Source organism: Falco rusticolus, chromosome 2, assembly GCF_015220075.1.
Source record: "Falco rusticolus isolate bFalRus1 chromosome 2, bFalRus1.pri, whole genome shotgun sequence".
NCBI lineage: Eukaryota > Metazoa > Chordata > Aves > Falconiformes > Falconidae > Falco > Falco rusticolus.
The window spans coordinates 80165950-80184525 of NC_051188.1; the positions used below are offsets into that span (position 1 = coordinate 80165950).

Here is an 18576-nt window from a genome sequence, read left to right on the forward strand (position 1 = left end):
GGAGCCAAGCACATCCGTCCCAGGACAGCAAGGCCAGGTGTCCCAAGGAGGAGCAGTTGAGAAGAGTAAGGCGTTCAAAATGACCCGAGGAGGCTGTCTATGCTGCCTGTGGAGCTGGCCAAGGGAGCAGAAAGAGTAAATGCAAAGAAATGATAATCAGTTAAAATATTTGTTTTACACGTGGAAGAGAGGAAAACAGACAGGGAGATAGCATGCTAAGACTGCAAATAGTAATTTCCATTCTTCTTCTATAATACACATCCCCCCTTTCTGCCTGTTTTCCTATGGAAACAACGCACTCTGATCCCCTTCCCCTGACTTTAATAACTTTTGAACTTATTGGACAATTTTGATTAAATTTACTGAGAGGCAATGATATCAATGACAATTTCATTCCTATATGAGTTGCCCTGGCTGAGCAGAGAAGAGAATTTATCCTATTTGAGAGACCAGTATAAACTCACCATTTACCAAGCAAGAGAGGATCCATGTGTGCACATGCCTCTGCAGGGGTGAGGAAGAAAGAGGATGAGAGAGGTGTCCAAACACAGTAACATCTCTGGCCGAGCTCATATCATCTTAGGCATCAATGCCAATCAAGCACTAGACATGTTGCCTCGCTGGTAATGTGTTTGGGAGACATGCTACTTGCAACAGCACAAAACAAGCTCTCCTTTTGCGTGCATGTGCATCACAGATTTCAGATTATACCCTCAGGTATGGTCAGTGCTCGTGCTAAAGTTGGGGGAGCACTGCTCTAGCCCCTAACCACCCACCTGCAGGCACCTGCCTGCCCTTTCTACCAGGGGGCAGAGCTCTTTCCTGCCTCCAAAGGACAAGTGTGAGGCACCCATCTAGAAGTGAGTGGGAGGCCATTCAGCATGGGTGCTCTTCTCCTGCTTTTTGGCTGTCTATAGGCAGTGCTAACACCAACCTGCATAAACCACCAGAATAGGAACAGAAAGCGTAACAGAACAATCATATGCTTGGTAGAAGGCCAAATGCTGACAGCAAAGAAGCCTATACGGGCTTGTTAACCTACTAAAATAACATAACTCTTTCCCCACCGGCACATTCATACATGACTTCTGCCACAACAGGTCAGTATAGAATTATTTACCAGATCTGCAGCACAAAGGAAATGATAGCTGGGCCCTGCTGGGAGGGTGGAGAAAAATGCAGTAAACAACAGAAAACTGTTATGCTGGTGGTGACTGTAAGTGCTTTGGTGCTTTTCCTCTTGCTGAAACCTCTGATGGCAGCTATAAATCTTTAGCTGTCACTTGCAGTGGGTATTTACTAATTACAGCATCAGCATGTCTTGTCCCAGTCCATGGGTTCTTGGGATAGCCTAGCAAAGGAGCAGAAATAGTTTTGCAATGAAAGTATGTTCAGGGAATGAATGTCTCAGCACTGATCTCTCCACTGCTCTGGCACCAGCACTAGGAAACTAGGGATCACAATACAGAGAACAAGGATGTTAATTCTGCCTAAATAACAGACTGCGTTTCCTTTCCCCGGCTGTTCTGGGGAGCTAATTACACAGATTCCCAAATCAAAGAAAAACAAAACAGTCTGCAAACGATTGCAATGTTGATGTGTTGGCAGTCCAAACCATGACATATGGTCCTTCAGTATGTCATCCTAGAGAACAGGCTCACGAGCAATGCTTCTTACGTAAAATAATGTCGTAAATAACAGAAAGAGGCTGATTTTAGAAATGTACTTGAGGTGGCCTCCCTAGTTCCACAATAAGACAGCCAGTGTTTCACAGAGCTGTTGCCAGCCTGGTGATAGGTTCCCAAACGTACCTCACTTGAGGGGGAAGGAAGGTGAATCATATCCAGACAGGATCCCAGCTTAGTCAATACCCACACACAAACTTTGCTAAAACACCACTAAGGTTGCGAAGTCAAGATTTTGGCCCTAACACTCGCTGAGCACCATGTGCATGTGTGTGTGCCACCAACCCTGTTCCGGGAGTGCCCCGTGGTGGTGCACCAGCCTTCACACCCCTCATCAGCAGGATTCGGACCTCGAAGTTCACCACCCAGACTCCTGCCGCAGTCATTGTGGAGTAAGGGATGGCTGCATGGACCCTCTGTGGCCCAGCAGGGAAGAGAGGTGAGACATGAGTGCTCCAAGGGCTTTCACATGCCTTTGTCCACAGCAGCCACATGGAGGTTCAGCACTCTGTGGTCCAGCTGAGGAGATGAGCATCACTCCTGGTGGCACAGGGCTTCGGCCATTCCCCAAAAGTGAGATGCTTCCTCTCTCCACCTCCTTCATGCTACCCTTGCCCAAGCTCTTCTTCCTTCACCCTGGTAGCACCTCGCTTCATACCTTTGCAACCTGTCCCACTGCCACCACCCCACCTCAGAAGCTGGTCAGCTCCCCAGTTTGTCCTCTATCCCCCACGGGCACCCTGGTATAGCCCAGCTGGCCTTGAGCAGAAACTCTAAGGATCAGACCAATGCTCCTTCTTGGCAAGCACATTAGTGAATTTCACTGTGCAAAGTTTAAGGACAGAGATGATTTATTTTCTCCTTACCCTTGGGCCTATAAAGTTCAGCTGCACAGAGCAGCCAACCTTCATTGAGTGGCTCAGGGCACTGAGATCAAGATTTTGGCCCAGAAGACAGGTAACCCAGGCTCCCCTGCCTGCATCCTCACCCCACCCTCCTTCAGGACCACAGGGTGGTAGGGAGAAGACCCTTAAGGTCATCATTTTGCTACCTGTAACCCTGGGCAATGGATTATTTTTATGTGCCAAACACCTGCTCTGGACACAAGTAATTTGCTGTGGAGTTTATTATTCCAGGAAAGGCTAAAGGGACACAGTACCACGGCACTTGCCTGCCTTACTGCATGCTGAAATCCCGAATTCTGACATGCCGAGGGCTCCAGGTTGCCTTCCTCTCCCCGTGCCTGCGTTTGGCCTTCAAACGGGCAAATATAACTCCGGTAACGGCATAGAGGAAACCTTGGAGAGGCCACAGGAGCCTTGTGCCTCTTGGGAAGGAGGCAGCAGATAAACAGGATTAGGGAATTTTGCATAGCTCAACCTGCCAATTTCTGTAAAAAGGAAATGTAGGCAGTGCCTGCAGCCGTGATTCAGAGGAGAAGCCTTTGAAATGACTGCCAGGAGAAACGTGTTAAGATACAAGCTGCTTTTCCTCCGCAATAGCTGCAGTACAGGGAACAGCCCTCCTCTGTGGAGCCCACCCTGCACCAGGCACAGTTTGTGGTGCACAGCCGGATGGCAAGAGCCCTGGGAGCCAGGCAAAGCAGGCCTCATCCTGCATCACAGGCTCCAGCTGCTGCTGGCATTCAAACAGGGAGGTCAGCTGCAAGATGTTCTGTTATGGACCAGACCAAAAAATTTCATTAAGAATGCTTTTTCCTGGGAAAATCTTGGGGTTTTATCACCTCTTTTTCTTTTTGTTGTTGAAAAGTGCAGACCTGAAAAGTAAAATATTTAAAACGGGGTAGGAAGGGGTTGGGTTTGGGGTTTCCTTTGGAGAAAGTGTTTGGATTTTCAGGTGAAAATGGTTAGTTTTCAACTTTGCATTGGAAAGGCAGCTATTCCATGAGGACTATAGCATCTGACACCTAGTCTCACAGCAGCAGGCATATTCTGCAGTGGTTAGGACTTCACCCTGCAGGAATGTGATAATAGAGGGGCAACCCTAGCATCACATAACTCTGCCCTTAGGAGTCTCACACCCCCAGGAGGAGATTACATGCCCTGAACTTGCCTCTGCTCTGGGACAAGGGGAGCCACCAGCAACTCTCCCCGAAAGCAGAGCCCCTGGCATCCTCTCCCCACTCTTGGGCACAGCACCAGAGGATGAACACTGACTTTTTCAGTGAACCCTCTATGAGCACGCGCTCAGTGAAGCCCATGAAGGCTCTGCTCATTAAACCCAAGGGGAACATACTGAGAGAAAGGGTAAGACCACTGTAAAACCAAATTGCTGCTGTGTGATCATCTCCATGGTGGTCCAGCCCAGCTGATACAGTGTCACTAGACTGCCTTGTTTGTAATACTTGGCATTATCAGTAGTGGCTGTGCCTTTTTGCCCTTAGATTTGGCTGGGGATGGTGCCTTGAAAGCACAAAGCCAGGCTGGAGCAGTTTAGGGGAGCTGGAGACAGGGGAAGGAAGAAAATCAGAGCAGAAACCACCACAGCATGCCTTGTGGCACACCTGTAGGGGTACTCTGACAGGGACAAGGATCCCTGATAAAACAACAGTAACACTCACCATCCCAGCCAGAGGACAAGAAGCTCTTCCCGCTGCCTCTGCCATGGAACCAGAAATCTTCAGTGAAGAGCTGGGATAGGCATGTGGGGACAGAAACTAGCACAAAATGATGGAGTTGGTCTGGAGCATGGCAAAGCCCAACCCAGGGTTTCTGAGGCAGGGACCAATCCATCTCTCAGAAACACGGACAAAGGGTTGCACTTAGGAGGTCTGCGGCAGCACACGTGACCCCTGGGGAGGCAATGAGGTGACCAGTGTAGGGGCGGTGGTGTAAGGTGGCGGAGATTTCATGTGTGCCTGGGGTGCTTATACTGGATTTGGCCGGCCATGTCTCTACATGTGAAGGGAGCAGTGCAGCCCTCGGGCAGCTGCCAGCAATGGAGCTCCAGGTCGGGGTGGCTGCTCCCGTCTTCACGAGAAGGCTGAGTAGAAGTCTTTGCAAGAAGCCTGAGTCTACAGGCCTTGCACCTACAGGGCCAAATCAAACCCCAGCACATGTAAACACACAAAAAAAGCTGCACTCCTGGAGTACTTAGTTCTAACCAAGGACAGCTAAAATGAAGAAAACGCTAAACTTTTAGTTCATATATACATATATTAATTATTTATTTGCAGGTACTGATTCAGAAAAGCTTTTTTTCAAAGTTGGTCTGACAGCTTTCTGTTAAAAACTACTTTTCTCTTGCAAGTGACACCCACCGCTAGCAAGTTATATGAGCAAAAAATAAAGGGAGGAATCACATCTAGTTTCCCTACATCTACTCTGAATTTGCTCATTTTGCACTGGATGATATTTGTTCTATCCCTCAGGGTACTCCTGTCCTTGGATGAGATTTTATTGTTGCTCTTAAATCCTGTTTGGCTGGACTTCCAGCAAGCCCCAGACAGCTGAAAGCTTGGTTGCACAGCATGTAAAATAGGACCATTTGGTATGTGGTGCACGGAGCAGGCATGAGAAGAACCTGCTTCTTCAGACAAGACCTTACGTGTGGTGGGCAGGTTTCCAAAGCAGCCCACCCATTGCCTGCTCTCCTGGGCCTGCGAGGCTGCAGATAACCTGCTTTGTTGGCCCACTCCACATAGCCCCGTGTCCAGCCACGTCACCCACCTTCAATGGCCAAGCCATCGCAGTGTGTTAAGGCAAGCCCTGTTGGCTCTCAGGAGCCAGCAAGCACAGTGCCAAATCGGCAGAGGTTGGCAATGCCCAGGGCTGGGAGGGAGGTGGAAGACCTGGTGTGGAGGAAGGGATGGTGGCCCCAACTATGCAATACAATGACATGCTTATGGAGATCCTGGCAGCAGCTGTGCTTGCTGGCAGGCCAAGGGATGGCCAAGGTGGTTAGCAAGCTGTGTCCTGTGCTGTCCTGAGCACCAACACATTTCAGTGCTAAATGTTCTTAAATGTTGGACCTGAAGTTTTACCCTGGAATACACCCTGATAAGAAACTCATCTCCCTCTCTGAGTCTTTGTCTCTCAGGTATACTGTATATCCAGTTAGATCTACGCAGAGATTGCTTAGGACATTAGAGACAGGCAAGAGAAGCTGTAAGTAAAAAAAAAAACAAACCTCAAAGAAAAGTTAAAAAATACCAAATATCGCACAGCAGTCCAAAATAATAGCTCAACTCAACTGCTATAAAAGGTGAAATTAAAAGAGGTCAGTCTGTACAGCTGTGTGATTTTATGCCAGATAAAGGATCTAGCTTCTCATCTGCTAGACTATTTCATCATTAGCTTTTCCAAGAATCCATCTCTCTGCTAGTAATGTCAAATAAATCTTCACTAAAATGCAAAAATGTTTATACCTACTGACCCGTTCTTTTATTAAATGAGGACAACAGGATGATGCCCTGATATTTGCTGATGGGTTACTCCCATCTAACCTTTTCTTGTTCAACCAGATCATTGGTTTTCATTTCATCATACAATAGTTGCCAATAAAATTAAGTCAATTAAATTAAAAGTCTATTATGTTCTTTGAAATCAGGCTGAGACCTTTTTTCCCTCAGTCAATGCTCTGAGAAGACTTTTGATAGGGCAGCTGGGAAATCTGGAGCAGTTTCTCATCTGCTGTAAATTGGTTTAGCTTTTCAAAAATCAATACAGTGGCATCAGCTTACCCCAGCTGAGGGCTTAAACCCTGATGTGTACGAATAAGCCTCAAGCATGATTTGGGGCCAAGATTTAGATCTAGAATTACTCGTTCATGCAATCTCAAAGACCTTGTCTACTTATCAAAGTGGTAGCAGTTACCTATAACATACCTGGTGCAGTTACACCATCATCTCTTCCCTATGTAAATATCCCTATTCCAATATAAAAATGACCTTTTAGATGTAACTTTAAATGTGAGCTATTCCCAAGAGGCATAAGTGAAATCAATAAAAGACTCTAATGTCACATAGTCATGTCTGCATGAAGCTGCCTCCTTTGGTTTTCTGATATAAAATATTTCACCACATTTTTTCCAGTAGACAAGACCTTAATATCTCATTCAGAGATTATTTAAATAAAAAGGCAAACAGAGAAGGAATGTTCTACATCCTAACAAAATCCTAAGCTCTAGCCTTGAAATGCCATTCAAGTATCTTAAGAACTAGTAGTGGATATTACAACTATAAATGGTCTTAATTTGCAGACAAACCATTCACTTTGCAACATCTTTGAAAGCGACTTAACGTTTCTGGGCCAGACTTCCAGTAAATTTTTGCCGAAATCAGCTGCCTCTTAGAAAAGAACATTTAGACATTTAGCTATTTCATCCTGAATGAAAAGACTAAGGCTGATAAGGCAGCGTGCCCACAGTTTATTCCCCTGCCTTACTGTAGGACAAATGTTTTGTGAAGAGCTGAACATGCCCCCCACTGCCCCCAAGATATGTAGGTGAGGGGAGCTCAACCACCTCAAATATACCCAGCGTGACTCGTGGCTGATGTGGTCCCCAGCTCTGTCTCATCTTCTGTTCACCCACAGTGCCTCTGGCACATCTGATCAAAAGACAACGGGGAACAGCCTCTCATGTGGTGGGGCAGGACAGATGCCTCCAGTCAGTCAGTGGGAGATGCTAGGTTCCAGCCAGGAGCTCCAACCCATCCAAGGGAGCACCCTGGGGCAGGACATCTCATAGGAGAAAAATGAATTTGCTTGCTGCCCAAACAGTTACAACTGGTAGGTAAGCCTAGTGGCACTGGAGCCATGGCTTGGCAAGGTCTGGGGGCTGCAGTACGAGGCTGGGCTCTCAGCCACCAGGAAACCTTGGACTGCAGCCTCCAGCAGCAAGACATGGGCTACAGTCCCATAGACTCCTGGTGGAGCGAAGGACACCAGCTGGAAGTGGCCAGGTGGTTTCCTTCAGTCTCATAAGGTGGGGGTGAGATCTGCTTTTCTACAGCCCAAAATGGCAGGCCTGGGAAAGACAAATGGTATCGTATCAGTTTTAGAGGCCCAAGACATTCTGATTAACCCTTTAGATGGCATAGAGAAGTGGGCTTGCTCACATGACCCCAGGATACATTTTCCTTTTTGTGTCCTAGTGTGTTTTTGTGTCTTCTCCATAATAATAAAGAACAACTGCAGATCTTTAAAGAAGATGTAAAATTCTTACAGGGCTAGTGAAAACGTCAAGAATAAACTTAACCAGGACAACATCATCTAGCTCAGGTGACTGTCTTGGATGCTTTTTTTCAACTTGAAAGCAGTTAACCTCCCTTAATACTCTCAGAATTCTGTCAGAAGTCATCTGTAAACCCTTAACATCATATCCATACTGCTGTTACATTTGAACCTCCAGCCCTCTGTAAGCAACCATCCTGAAGAGCTGGCACACAAGTAGAAAGTGTTTTAACAGTCTTCCTGCAGATTTGATAGCAAAGGCAGCACAATCCCCACCAAGCCTAGACAAACTGCTGTGAAAGGAAGGCAAATAAAGACCTGGAAGAGCTTTTTCATGTGGATTGAGAGAAGAGGTTTACCCAAAAACTTTAAAGCAAACTTGGGAATTAACACTGAACAGCTTTGTGTGTATTTCCAGGTGAGAGACTTCGTAAGCAAAGCTTTAACTCTCTGCTATCACAAATTCAAACAGTGAAACAGCTCCTAACCCTAATTAACTCAAAATTATTGACTTCTTAGAAAAGCTTTGAAGCACAGAAGGGCTTTCTATCAGCCAAACCTACAGTGCAGACCAGAGGTTTCCCTATTCAAACTTCAAAGTTTTTCAATTCGCATCAGACGTATAAACTACATGCAAATCACACAAGATCTACCAATGTATTTTGCTCCTAGAGAGCATTTTTCTAGGATAAAAGCTTTAAAGTGATCTACAAATTTTTAACGGTAAGCAGAAAATCCCAACTTCTTTTCAGACCCAAGGGACATGAAAATGAATACAAGAGATATGGTCACACTGTCAAAAGGCAAGGCAAAAACGTCCCTTGCATGGTGTTGCAAGGGGCACAGGACAAGAGGTCAGGGTCAGACCTTCCTCTGAGCCTATCTCCTCTCTGCCACTGAGCAAGGAATAGACTGGAGATATCCCAACATTTTTTGCCGCGGCAGTCCCTACTCAGGCTAGAGACTGGAGAAGGGTAGAAAGTCTAACACTCTCTTTCCTCAGAGAATCTTTTCATACATTAATGGGTTTCCAATTCTAAACAGACTCTGAAATGATGTAAACAAGACTCGGTTGCTTGTTGTTAATGACTCTGGTGCGTGCAGTTTCATCAGCCCTGCATAGATCTAATTTTTGCTGAACAATCACTGTTAAGCTGCTGGAAACCCATGTCATCAATTTCAAGAATGGTAAAGGTGAGCTTCCTCCCAGGAGATCCACACCCCTCTTGTAATTGTCAAATTAATGGAATTATGTTGGGATAAAAGTGATGTAAATGAAGACAACACTTGCTTGGCAATTTATTTGCTGTATCAGGGAAACATCATCGGTTCTGACATATCAGGTGGATTGCCTGTTCACTGACACCTTTGTAACACAACAGTGATTTTGATGACATCCTTAGGTAATGAATACAACAGGAGAGTTACAGCATTGAAAAAAACTACAGCATTTTCCATCTGCGGTACACATCAAATATCAGCCATGATGAGTTCCATGGGGTTACCCCTGTGTAGAAGTGAAGCAGTAGAGCTCAGATGCCTGCATTTTTGTTAAGGCAACACATCGCTTTACAGTTACTTCCAGTTGCTCACACAGAAATAGCATCTTGAGGTGCTTTAGTACATCACAGCTTAGAAAGCAAACAGTGATAGTCACAGGGGTGCGACATGCTTCTCATCATGTGAAACTTGAGAGCCACAGCCAGGACAGCTTGGTGTCAGCAAGAGAGAAAGGGAAGGGGATGCTTATACCTGGTGTGCTCATGGAAGGAACAGGGCTTGACCAACAGAAGCAGCAGTAGAATGACTTCTCCATCTCCAGGTATGCACCATGTCTACGATTCACTGATTCGCTTGGCATGGTGGGTTTTAACAGGAAGCAGAAGAATAAAAGTACAGATTTACTGAACAAGGTACTCTGAGTCTGTATATAGCAACCTTTGCAATCCAGCTACTTTTTCCTTGAAGAAAGTTCTTTCTTTATAAAAACCCGGGGGTTTGCAAATGACGGACATCTGGGCTGATAAGTCACACATGCAGAGAGAGCCTCTGCCGCACAAAATGGCCAGACAGCAAAAGTATACAAGAAAAGCTGTCCCCCATGTGCCTTTCATACAGAACATGGAATTTGACAGTATATTACAGGAAATCTGTGTTGGAAGGGGTGGCTGAGAGGCTTAGCCCTGACTGATGAGTGAGGGGATGTGTGTTGATAAAAACAGTAGAGGTGTGCAGTTCCTGTGCAGGATGGGTCATGCAGCACTGGCTTCCACCAATGGCACATACACCCTGGGGCATCTGTCCACCACCCCACGTTTGCTGAGGAAAGATGATGCAGGGTATCCCTTGCCTCTCCAGTGGGCTCTCTTCAGGCCAGAGCTGCCAGGGAGACCAGCTGCCTATTCTAAGAAGTCTGCCTTGGCTGGTCTCCTCCCCTGTCTGTTGAGGCTCAGTCTGGGCCCTGCTGCATCTGGCTGCTTCTCCCTGAAGGCTTTCTCCTGGAAGACTGGAAAACCACCAGCAGCTCTCAAGCAGGAAAGCACAATTGTTGTAGGAGAAAAGAACAATGAGATAATGCATGAATGGGGGTGGGCAGCAGTGAGAAAGAAGGGCACTCATTTGATAGTCTGATTTACTGAGCAGGGGTTATTTACAATATCCACAGTGCGGTGATGGAGCTGTGGCTTTCATGGGGGTGACATGTTTGAGACCAGTTCTAATAGCCAAGGGGTTCCTGCGTCATAGGTCCTGGCTTTCCTTTCCTGCCAGGTAGACTGGACAACTGGAGTGCTTTTTTCCCCCCTCTTCTTGCTTTCTAATGGGAAGAGGAATTCCATTGCATTAATCTGGGAGCAAAAACTGAGAGAACAAAAAGCAAATATTTCAGGACTTACAAAATCACAAGAGCTGGCAGCACTGTGTAGTTTTGTATGTTATTCATTCTAGAATGATTGGGAGGGACCTAACCAGTCCACTGGCAGAGACAGGGACACGTGGTGGCTTGTAAAACTCAGCAGAGAACAAAGTGAAAAGGTAGTGTAGCACAACTCCCTGCAGATGCAGAATTGCAGCGTGAGAGTCTTGCAGATCTAGTCTGTCTCTGTGAATGCCCTTGTTTCCTGCTGCATCCCCAAATCCCTGCAGATTTCAGCATGAAAAGGTGCTCTTTGAGCCTTTTACCAAACTGCAGGGGAAACAAAGTCCAACAGAGCATGACTTAAGGTAAAGGTCTTATTAACTCCAGGCAGTTGCCAAGTCAATGTGTCTAGACTGCGGGCAGACCAGCTTTGATTGCCACTGCCTTTGGCATTTCAGTGGCCAGCAGTGTTTTGTGGTGTAAGTTCACCCTTACTTCACTCACAGTTCTCTGTGGTTCTCTTGGGACTTGTTTGATATAATGTGATCTTCTCAATGTCATCACAGTAAGGACCTGTGAGCCACATCCTGCACTGCTCACACATTTGATACTTTCAGAGCTACAGAAATATCCACTCTGAGGCTATCATCTCAAAGAAAAACTTAAAGATAACCTTCCAGAAAAATATCATATTCAGACTCTTTACGCCTTCTCTCAAGTCTGGAGCTTCAAAACCAGTTCCCCATATGGAATCACGGTTTAAAGGAGAGCAGCAGTTTGCATTTTGTTTCTAGACAGCCATTTATTAAAAATGCCAAGACAAGCAACTTCCCAGGGGATTACACTACCCCTATTTCTGCCTGTTGAAGGACAGACGTCTTAGCCACCGATCAGACCTTTCCCCATGGAAGCAAGCCTAACATCCTGCAGCATCTCGGTCTCCCCTCTTTCACTCCAGTTTGGGTTAGGAAGCATTGAAAGAGGCTTGACTGAAATAAAACTGCCGGAAACAAGATATTCTTAGACACAGTGGTTATGGTAATGCGGTACCTTTGCAGGACAGAAATAAGACAATTTCTTTTGACAGGAACCAGCAGCCACAGAACCATTGACACTGGCAAAACAGGCTATGGCGAAGGAGTGAGAGACATCTGACAAAGCTAAGTAAATGCACTACAACAACCAAGATAATCCCAACAATGTGGCAGGTAAACAGAACAGGTTTTTCTCTGTCTAGACACACATACACACACACATCTATATATACGCATGCACACATGCAAGTATTTATATTCAGGTAGAAGCATTATTCAGACAGAGGTCTAATTTTAAGCTGATGATGCCCATTAGTGCAAGGCGTAACCAGCAATTTGGAAGCACTTGGAAGTGTTTCCTTTTGTGGGTGTAGAGCTGCTAAATCGCATTGTAGAGGCAGCAATGTCCCTGTCTTAGGAAGACTGTGCTGCACAGCCCCAGAAAGCAGGCTGGTGCCCTTGCTTCCCCATGTGCCTTTCATTGCAAGTCAGAGCTAGGCTGCTAGTAGGATTTTCTGCCTTGTCACCTCCTCCTGCCCCTTTCACTGGAGCCTGAATCTGGCCTGGCTTATTTAAACAAAGCCATCAAAGAAAATGTCACTGTGTTTTCCTAAGCACAAATGGATTTAGAGAGCCTAGCGTAGCAAATGGCAATGTAAAATTCACTTGCTTTACAAGTACAGTCCTGCTGATGTAAACCAAAACACATATGCCAAGGAAAAGTTAATAGTCACCTGGAAAAAACATTAACTGGAGTTACATCTATTTTCTAATGGCATATTGTGTATGTAACAAAACACCCACAAATAATTTTGGGAGCAGGGATGTTCCCCCTTCTAATTGTTTTCATCATGGGGGCCGCCAGGGCTCTTACGTGCGCTTTCGACTGCTGCTGTGAAATATGTTTGTTCTTGTTCTGCCTCTGCAGGAAATCAGAGACTCTGGCTTCCTGTAGGCTGCAGATGCTTTATTCTTTGTATTCCCCAAATAGGAAGTCCTGGGGTCATTCTGCCAAATATATGGAAACTTAATTTCATTTCAACACAGGATTAATCACTAGGAAGTGTCAGGACATTGATGGGCTGATAACAAGACAGTTACAGCAGAAACCTTTTATGGGCACCAGGGCTGAAGCATTTGGCAACACACGTGAAGCTGTAAGCCTGCATCCAATGGGGAAGGAAGGCTACCTGATGAGAATTAACACTGGCAATTGTAATAGCAGTGTTTTTTTCATGCTCTGTAAACCTTACCAAATTTTTAAGCCTTTTTTATATTTTAAGAGGAAGGTAGATTGCTTTTGATGACTAACCCTTGTTTTTGATGACTAAGCTCTCTGTTTTTTCTCTACAAATCATAACAGCCCGCAGTGAACGTCCTCTCACTTACCACAGGCTGGCAATGGCACGCCTCGCTCTGTTGAAGGAAAGGCTTCTGATTTGCACCCTTAGAAGTCAGAGATCAGTCCCTCACTGCCACTGCATGTCACAGGGGCTACTAGATCCAATGGGAACACTGGAAAAACCAAGTGCTAAATCTAAGTCCATAAGCAATTAAATGGAGTTTCACAAGTGTGCTCAGAGTTTCCATTTAAAACTGTTTAAACACAGCCAACACCACACTGCTGTGAGGTAGCAACTGTTATTACACACATTGTAATGGCTGGGAAAAGTGAGATGCAAAGACTGAGAGCTTGGTCCGTGCCCGTAGAGCTGAGTTCTTCATCAGCATTCAGGGACTGACAGCATCAATCTTTATGCTGTGTCCAGCTTTTGCTCAGGGCTCAAGATAGCTTGCAGAAGAGTTGCTCTACCTAGCATCCAGTTTTAACCGATCAAACCCCAACAGCATGACTTTCGTAACAGCTCCTCCTGTATTCCCTTCTGTGTGGGCTAGCTGTTACAGGTCCCGTCTCTCGTACTGCACCCTGCTCATTAGATGGTTTTACACTTTTTTTGAGATCTAGCTTTAGGGACAGGTAAAACACTTTTATCATGACAATGGGCTGTGTTCATCTAGCTGCAACGGGGACAGAAATGCAGCTCTGTAAGGAATTAACATGTTTTATAGCAAACAGTTAAGGACAAGACAGGACTGTGTGAAACATTTCATGAATATAATGTAATCTTGTGCCTTAGAGGAAGAGATCTGTCTAAATCATATGACTTTGTGAAGACAGTATGCTTCTAAAAACATATTCAGTTTAGCATTTTCTGCAAGAAGTAAACAGGGAAGAAGGAATCTCCTTACAGAAAGCAAGAACCCCTTCACAGAGACCAGCAGGCATGTGGTGCCCTGCCCAAACTGCTCTTGCAAGGGATACAAATGGAGCTGTCACCTCCTCCCCTCTACAAACACACTGCAGCAACTGAGTACTTCAGTTTCGATCCTTCTGAGCTTGTGTGAAATCTGCTATGGAAAAACAGTCAGTCAGACCAGCCCACTGTGCTTTGCCTGCCTCCTTCATCTCCTCTGTCTGAAGCCAGAGATGAAAAAACTGGGTGTGTAAAGGGATGCCCTCTGCGTGCCACATGGGATCACCCATCTGCCATCACCCTTCCCACGCAGCAGAACTAAGATGCTCACCAAGGTCTTGAGCAACCCCAGAGGCATTTCACCATGTTCATCATGTTCATCCAACGCTATGAAAATGTCCCTTGACGAGCAAGATTAAAATGTTAACACTGTGCCCTGGGAATAAACTGTTGCATGCATAACTGGAGAAGCAGGGAAGCCTTGGGGCAGGAGTACACTACTATTCTGTCTGAACCCAGCTCAGCAAAGCTCTCCCCTCCTTGTAATTAATCCCCTTCTCATTCAGTCATGTAGTGTGGACATTCACCTAAATCCAATAATAAGCCACGGGATTTGAGCATGAGTTTGATATTAAACTCACAGTTAAATATTCTGCTGAATAGCAATGAAGCCAAAAATTGGCTTACGTGCTTTGCTGAATAGGAACGGCTTGCTGCAGTTCAGTGCCAGTGGAGAAGGGAGATTACTCTGTGAGGATGATTCACTTTGCTCAAGCCCAGACAACCCTGAGCTCCACAAGCCAGATCCCACCCTGCTTGTAAAGGAGACTTGAGAACACGAGAGGCTGGAATCGAGCAGTGATGCATATGATGACTGCCAGAAGACACCCAGGATATGAAAATAACAAATGCAAAAAGGTTCACTGCAGAGCATCACTCCCTTGGGGGGCTACATGAATCTGCAGAAACGCTGCATGAATAAAGTGGTGACCTTACCTAGTGACGTACAGCAATTGAGTCAAACCACCGGCACTTCAGTCAGCTTCACTTAGGAGCACTTCTCTACACTACAGAGCCTTTACCAGCAGCTAAACTGGCCGATTTATGTCAGCAGTGTCTCTTGAAGCAGAATAAGCTTATATTTGGATGGGAGTGATTTGGAAGATATATCTTAATGTCTTCCCCAAATAAAATAAGCTATGTTCTTCTGCTGGTCTAAGTTGTGCTTACTTGGTGGTTTTCCTGATCTACCTAACCTGGTTTGGGAAATAATCTTTTTTCCCCAGAAAACCTTCAGAATATCAGTTTGACTGAGGAGACTGATGCAGTGGCAAACACAGATAAAGGTGGCAGCTGAGAAGAAATTACATATAACGATGACAAGAGGCAGGAAATTTGGGATAAAAAACAGGCAAGGAAAGGAATCCCAATGATAAATCATTTTTGTTACAGACAAAACCCAAAGGAAAAAAGCTAAACAGCTTATCACAGACAGTCATGCTTAAAAGCCTGTCACAGAGAGAGTTTACATTAAGGGACAAACAAAACACATCAGGAAAGGCATAAAACATTGCCCTGAAGGACATGTCCTTTTCAGAAATGGCCAGACTCTGGAGGACAGGGCAATTGGGGATGAGAAGGAAGCTGAGAGACCTAGATTATAGGATCATATAGCACTGTTTAGGTTGGAAAAGACCTGTAAGATCACCAAGTCCAACCATTAACCTAGTACTGCCAAGTCCACCACTAAACCATGTCCCTAAGTGCCACATCTTTTAAATACCTCCAGGGATGGTGACTCAGCTGCTTCCCCCTCCCGGCAGCCTGTTCCAATGCTTGACCACCCTTTCAGTGAAGAAATTCTTCCTAGTATCCAAACTGAACCTCCCCTGGCACAACTTGAGGCCATTTCCTCTTGTCCTGTCCCTTGTTACCTGGCAGAGGAGGCCAATGTGCAGCTGCCTGCAGCCTCCTGGCAGGGAGTTGGACGGAGCCAAAGGTCCCCCTGAGCCTCCTCCTCTCCAGGCTGAACAGCCCCAGTTCCCTCAGCTGCTCCTCATAACGCTTGTGCTCCAGACCCTTCACCGGCTGCGTTGCCCTTCTCTGGACACGCTCCGGCACCTCCATGTCTGTCTCTGTTGTAGCAAGGGGCCCAAAACTGAACACAGGGTTTGAGGTGCGGCCTCACCCGAGCCGAGTACAGGGGGACGACCCCTTCCCTGGCCACACTGTTTCTGGTACAAGCCAGGATGCTGTTGGCCTTCTTGGTCACCTTGGCACACTGCTGGCTCGTGTTCAGCCGGCTGTTGATGAACACCCTCAGGTCCTTTCCCACCAGGCAGCTTCCCCGCCACTCTGCCCCCGCCTGTAGCGCTGCGCGGGGTTGTTGTGAGCCCAGTGCAGGACCTGGCGCTTCTCCTTGTTGAACCTCATGCAATTGGCCTCGGCCCATCGGTCCGGCCTGTCCAGATCCCTCTGCAGAGCCTGCCTGCCCTCAAGCACATCCTCACTCCTGACCGACTTGCTGTCACCTGCACACTTACTGAGGGTGCACTCAATGTTCTTGTCCAGGGCACTGATAAAGGTATGAAACAGGGCCGGCCCCAGTACTGAGCCGTGGGGAACACCACTTGGCTGCTAACTGGGTGTAACTCCATCCACCACCACCCTGTGGGCTGGGCTGTCCAGGCAGCTTTTAACGCAGCGTAGAGTGCGCCTGTCCAAGCCATGAGCAGCCAGTTTCTCCAGGAGAATGCTGTGGGAGACAGTGTCAAAGGCTTTACTAAGGTCTAGGTCCAGAGCCTTTCCCTCATCCGCTAGGCAGGTCATCTTGTAGAAGCAGATCAGGTTTGTCAAGCAGGACCTGCCTTTCATAAACCCACGCCGGCTGGGCCTGATCACCTGGTTGTCCTGTATGTGCCATGTGATGGTGCTCAAGGTGATCTGCTCTATAACTGAGGTTAGACTGACAGGTCTGCAGTTCCCTGGATCCTTCTTCTGGCCCTTCCTGTAGATGGGCATCACGTTGGTTAATCTCCAGTCTTCTGGGACCTCCCCAGTTAGCCAGGACTGCTGGTAAATGATGGAGAGCAGCTTGATGAGCTCCTCCATCAGCTCCCTCAGTGCCCTCGGGTGGATCTCATCCAGACCCATAGATCTGTGTGTGTCTTAAGTGGAGCAGCAGGTCACTGATGGTTTCCTCCTGGACTGTTGGGACTTCATTCTGTTCCTCGTCCCTGTCTTCCAGCTCAGGGGTCTGAGTACCCGGAGGGCAAATGGTCTTGCTATCAAAGACTGAGGCAAAAGCATTTGGTGCCTCAGCCTTTTCCTCAGCCTTTGTCAGTATGTTTCCCTCTGGATCCAGTAAAGGGTGGAGTATATCCTTAGTGCTCCTTTTGTTGCTAATGTATTTATAAAAACATTTTAAATTTTCTTTTATGGCAGCAGCCAGCCTGAGTTCTAACTGGGTTTTTTGTTCTAATTTTGTCCCTGCATAACCTCATGACATCCTTATAGTCCTCCTTAGTTGCTTGCTCCCTCTTGCAAAAGTAGTGAACTCTCCTTTTTTCCCTGAGTTGCAGCCAAAGCTCTCTGTTCAGCCAGGCTGGTGTTCTCCCCTGCCGGCTTGTCTTTCAGCACTTGGGGATGGCTGGCTCCTGCATCCTGAAGATTTCCTTCTTGAAGAATGCCCAGCCTTCCTGGACCCCTCTGCCCTTCAGGACTGCCTTCCAAGGGATTCTTGTCAACCAACCTCCTCAACAGGCCAAAGCCAGCCCTATGGAAGCCCAAGGTGGCATTTCTGCTGACCCCCCTCCTCAATTCTCTGAGAATCAAAAACTATCATTTCATGATCATGATTAAAGGATCCTGCTGAAATTTTTTGAGATATATGCTTCAGTATTTAAAGTTTGAACTGGAATAGCCCCCGCAAAAGTGAATAACAGCATTTTTTCAATTGAAGGGCTTTACCAGAAGCCCTGTGAACATTTATGTGATGTCTCTGTGTAGCCCAGGGCATGAGCTGGCTACAGCCCCCCGTGGCAGGTGCCAGCGGGCTCCATCCTCTGCGCCAGCCAGTTCGAGCTGTGGCAAGTGGAGACCTCCTGAGCATGGGGGCCAGCACCAGTGAGGTGCCTTCAGGGCCAGACCAAGCCCCTGGGGAAGGCTGCTCTTGCCATGTCACTGACATCTTCGTGCAGCTGTGCAGGGACTGGGGAAAAGGGCGAGGGGTCCAGCAGGGGATATGCAGAGAATAAGATGGCCAGTGAGCAAGAACCGCATTTCACAGAAAGAAAAACAAAAAGAAGGATTTCGACACTTGTTCCCCACCCCATGCCAGAGCAAGAACTCAGTTTTGGATGGCCCCAACATTGGAGGGAGGAGAAGGGAGCAAGGGAAAGGGCATGGGGTAAACATGGAGAAAGCCGGAGAGGAGTGCCTCGGCAGCAGGCAGCTTGGGCTGGGGTAGTGCCAGCATGCCTGTCATATGTGAGGAGCACTTAATCCTCAGCATAGCTATTCATTTCCTCACTGTTTAAAAAAATACATGTA

The 18576-nt window shown here is 46.7% G+C and overlaps 1 long non-coding RNA gene across 1 annotated transcript in view; it reads right to left on the reverse strand.

The window, feature by feature from the left end:
• Positions 1-498: 498 nt before the first annotated feature.
• Positions 499-18576, reverse strand: part of LOC119143843 — a 34433-nt gene continuing 16355 nt past the window's right edge. The window contains exon 3 of the long non-coding RNA XR_005102847.1: positions 499-1351. This is a non-coding gene — a long non-coding RNA (uncharacterized LOC119143843). The remainder of the gene's footprint in view (positions 1352-18576) is intronic.